Genomic DNA, 5,008 nt, shown 5'->3' on the forward strand with positions numbered 1-5,008 from the left:
CTTCCCGCAGAAGCCTGTCCAGTTCGTGTTCAATCTTTTCCCATTCACATAAGGCACAGCTCTCGCCTTGTGATGGACCGGTCTGGCATCCTGTGTGACGTAGATTTTTACTTTCGCCCCTTTGAAGGCTGAAAGAGATGTTCAAAACGACTTTGAACTGTTGAGCAGGAGGTCCGTTCCTCTGACGACACGGTGTGAGCATCATCCCATTTCCAATTTAGTTTTGCCTGACAGCTTCTTCCCAACAATGTTGGGAGATCTCGGGGGACAATCCACATGAAAATCGGTTCACTGTCCGTTGGTGTGTGACAGAGAGCATGGCGCTGCCAAGGACTGGATGATTTATTTGGTATAGGTCCTTAGTTTGGTGTCGATCCTTGTGAGTTTTGGTCTGTTGCTTTTGTGCGGCCACATATGTTCAAATTGTTGAACGCTCATGAGAGATTGACTAGCTCCCGTGTCCAGTTCCATGTTGACGGGTATCCCGTTGAGTAGGACCCTCATCATTATTGGTGGCGTCTTGTTGTAAGAACAGTGGACATTGATCGTGTTGACCCGCTGTACCTCGGTGTCCCGGGCACTGTCCCCACCTTATTCTGTTCCGCTTTCCGACCCTTCTGATTCGTATACCAGCCGAGCTGCTGTTTTTTTGCACGTGAGGCAGATGTCCTGGAAAGTTGCAGTTTCTGCAAACAGCATGCTGAAATCGACACCCACTTGTTGAGTGCCTTCCCCCACATCTCTAGCACAGACCGCTTCCTTTGTTTCCGAAGGATGAGCTGCGTCTGGCTGATCTCTCTTGAGCTTCTCTCATTCTGAAGTTGATTGCTCGCATTGTGGGTTGATGAGGTGTGAATGGCCGTTCATTTGGCCCTTTATCGGCTTCTGGCGCCACTGCCTGCTGTGAAACCCTGCTCTCCTGCCTTTATCTGTGCGTGGGGCTAGCGGCTTGTTTCAAGCTGTGAACCCCTTGTTGCGATGTTTCGTTAGTTGTCGTACCCGCAGTGTAGATCAAACTTGTTTCTTCTTCTACAGCCAAGAATGTCTGTGCAATCAGTGCTGCTGCCTCTAGGGTCAAGTTCTTGGTCTCTATAAGCTTTCGGAATATGCCTGCGTGGCCTATTCCTTCAATAAAAAAAGTCTCTCAGTACTTCTCTCCTTAGTTCATTGGAGAACACACATAAACTAGCCAACGTCCGAGGTTCCGCCACAAAGTCGGGAATGGTCTGGCCCACACAGCGTCTGTAGTTGTAGAACCTGTGCCTGGCCATATGTAGGCTGCTCGCTTGCTTCAGGTGGTCTCTCACCAGTGTGCGCAACTCCTCAAACGACTTGCTTGCTGGTTTCTCGGGTGCCAGCAGGTCCTTCATTAAGGTGTATGTTTTCGAGCCACAGCTGGTCAAGAGATGGGCTCTTCTCTTGTCTGCCTTATCGTCGCCTAACCAGTCTTTGGTTAAAAAGCTTTGGTGGAGCCTTTCTATAAAGTCCTCCCAATTGTCTCCAGCATTATATTTCTCATCTGAGCCGTTGGTAGCCATTCTGTGGATTCTGTGATCCCGTAACTCGTCGCCACTTTAAAGTCCTGACCCTGCAGTACAGACTTAGACGAGGCACATGCTGAATTCAAGGTCACTCTTGACCTGCACCTATATTTCACAGCTCTTGAGTGCCACACTTGCCTGAGACCTGCCTTTATATACCTGTGTGGAACAGGTATGCAGTGTCTCCTGCACGTGCATCCCTGGTGGTAAAGTATGCTTGTGGTTACAGGTCATATCTAGTTACAGTTATGTATAGCATGGTAAGCTACAGTTATATACAGTAGTGTGAAATAAATGATACTGCTCACCTGGGGCTCGCTTACCGTGTCGGAATTTTGAGTAGAGCGCTTGCTTAGGGAGTCTCGTGTCGGGCATGTGGACAATGTGGCCCGCCCAGCGGAGCTGGTCGTGTGTGGTCAGTGCTTCAGTGCTGGGGATGTTGGCCTGAGCGAGAACACTGATGTTGGTGCGTCTGTCCTCCCAGGGGATTTGCAGGATCTTGCGGAGACAGCCCTGGTGGTATTTCTCCAGTGATTTGAGATGTTTGCTGTATATAATCCATGTCTCGGAGCCATACTGCGGGGCAGGTATCACCACCGTCCTGCACACCATAAGCCTGGTGCCAGATTTGACGTCCTGGTCTTCAAACACTCTCCTCCTCAGGTGATCGAAGGCTGTGCTGTCACACTGGAGGCGGTGTTGGACATCGTCATCGATGTCTGCCCTTGCTGATAGTAGGTTCCCGCGGCGTGGAAAATTGTCCACGCTGTCGAAGGCCACACTTAAAGCCTTCCTAAATATAGCACCGTCATTCTATTCTCTTAAAACAAGTTCCTGAATTCTCGGCTTGCTGTGTAGGTTAGAGCTGTGGTTTTATCCTCAGATCGATTCTATCACAGTGTTTCCGTAGTGTAGTAGATATCACATTCGCCTCACACACGAAAGGTCCCCGGTCCGAAACCGGGCGGAAAGATCTTGAAAACTTGAAAATGAGACGATTGGCTGACTCCTGTTCCTAACGCTTACGTTCGTATGATCTCTTGACCTTTCACAGGAGAACAAACTCTCCTCTGAACATGCATGAGAAAGCTTCAGAAAATATTTCCACCCGAGGTGCTTTCGTTTGTGAGGCGAACGTGTTAACCATTACACTGCAGCAACATCTCCACTTTTAGCACCAGATTACCAAAATTAAACCCAATGAGATCGGGATAAAAGTTCCTCACATGCTCAGGGCAAAACATATGATTACCGGTCTACAAAAGAATGAACAAACTGCAGTACCAGGTCAGACGGAAATGTTAAGCGAGCAGGTGGACTGCTGAATTGTACTTTTAAGAAGTTGGTGGTGACAAAACAAATGGATTCCGCTTCATGATTAAATATAAGAAATGTCAGAAGTGGGACATAAACCGACATTTCCAGAGGAAACAGTGACCTGAACACAGCACCTTACACCGCTCGGCCATCCTGAATATTCAGTGCTGCCTATGGCCACCTGCAGGTTGATTTTGAAATGTTGTGTCCTATCACATGAAATAAATGAGGGCAGAAATCGTATCTCTGCCTGACACCGGGGAAACAGTTAGACAGACCTTGGAGCAAGGGTCTGGTTATTGCCAAACAGCCAAGGAAATAATAATTCTGGAAGAAAAATATCCAAGAGAACAGTAACCCCGAAGTGATGTGAACACACAACCTTCCGATTTGTATTCAGACACACTACCGTTGCACCATGAGACCTACGCAGTGAGCTGGAGATGTTTTACTATATGAAGGGTCTACATACAAGGGGCTTTAAAATCCCCTCCCATTCCCACCAGGTATCACAGGCAGCGCTCAGCTGACAGGCACCGTATGATTTCTTCTTAAACTTTTCTCTTGCTTTCACGGGAAACCATCAATAATTAACCCCTCACCTTCTGTTGCACAATCAAACAAATGCTAACGCAGGAACAGTCCATACTTCAATCATTTGTCCTGTGCTTTGCATCTTAACTCGAAAACCATATCCCATTTTACTCACTGTATTTTAGCTTTCTGGTTCAAAGTCTTCAGGGATCTGGGGCAAATTTATTATCAAATTTAACAGCACCGGTTATTCCTATCGTGCACACAAAATACAATCAGTAGTGAAGATAATATCCCACCGTGCGTATTTGCAGATTCAACGCAATAGGATTTCAAATAAAGTGAAAGAATTTTACACTGAAAAGATTTGCAAGTGTTACTTGTATTTGTGTCTTCAATGAAACTTTGTGGCGTCTGACTCCCGTTCATGCCTCTGCTGAATAAGAAAGGAGGGTGTGACGTTGACCAGACTGCACTGGTATTTGTAAGCTCATCCTTGAAATCCAGTGGTTTCTCGCCCTTTGATGGGCTGCAGTGTAGCGGATATCACGTTGGCCTCACACGCAAAAGGTCCCCGGTGGATCCGTTTTCTCTCAGTCAACGTTATCCATTTATTGAAGTGAAATAAAGAGCAATTAATGAATAAGGGACCCCTTTTGCCAGGAGAATAAATAGCAAATAAAAACAGCAAATGCTGGAAATCTCAGCAGGTCAGGCAGCATTTTCCGGGAGACTAAACTCGCCTCCGATTGTTCATCCACAGAAAGTTTAAACATAAAGTTTCTGCCCGGGATTGAACCAGGGACCTTTTGCGTGTAAAGCAAACGTGATAAACACGACACAAGTTTCAACAGCAAGTTTCAACATCTGGGGCGGAGCCAACAGGCGCCTGGCTGCAATGAGCGATAAAAACCTGCGTTGGGCGGGAGCCCGGCTAGCTCAGTCGGTAGAATATGAGACTTTTAATCTCAGGGTCGTGGGTCCGAGCCCCACGTCAGGGGATTATATTTATTTTAATTTAATGCAGCTTTCATGGAAAAACATCATTAATTAACCCACAATCTTCTTTTGCACAATTAAAGAAATGCTAACTGAATGAACTCCAGAATTCAAGTTTGTGAGATACTCAATCATAATTTCAATCATCATTAATCCACCCACAATATTTGACATACGTCAAGGATGCCACATTTGCCCAGCCAGGCTAGCTCAGTCGGTAAAGCTTGAGACTTTTAATCTCAGGGTCGTGGGTTCAGGGTTGGGCAAATAAGTTTTGTTGAACTTTTCTGTTGCTTTCACGCGAAAACATCATTAATTAACTGATCAATTGGAGAGGCTGGGTCCGTTTCCTTTGGAACAGAGTATTTGTCCTCCAGGATCGATAGTTTCCTTGCTGAATCACAATAACTAGACCCTATATCTCTCTCTGGATGTTCGGGGGTGTCCCGTACATTCCCAGTCGTGTGATTGCCCCTTTTCTGTTCTCCAATTCAATCCATATGGCCTCGTCCAAAAATCTGTCCATCTCCACCTGAAATATATTCAATGACCCAGCCTCCACAGCTCTCTGGGGCAGAGAGCTCCACAGATTCACCACCCTCTGAGAGAAGAAATTC

At 46.5% G+C, this 5,008-nt stretch overlaps 1 non-coding gene across 1 annotated transcript; it reads left to right on the top strand.

Annotated features, from left to right (window-relative positions):
• The first annotated feature begins 4,320 nt into the window (after positions 1-4,320).
• trnak-uuu (transfer RNA lysine (anticodon UUU)) lies at positions 4,321-4,393 on the top strand. Its single transcript has one exon. It is a non-coding gene; the product is annotated as a tRNA-Lys (tRNA).
• Positions 4,394-5,008: the final 615 nt, after the last annotated feature.

Source organism: Pristiophorus japonicus, unplaced genomic scaffold (genome assembly GCF_044704955.1).
Source record: "Pristiophorus japonicus isolate sPriJap1 unplaced genomic scaffold, sPriJap1.hap1 HAP1_SCAFFOLD_70, whole genome shotgun sequence".
Classification (NCBI taxonomy): domain Eukaryota; kingdom Metazoa; phylum Chordata; class Chondrichthyes; family Pristiophoridae; genus Pristiophorus; species Pristiophorus japonicus.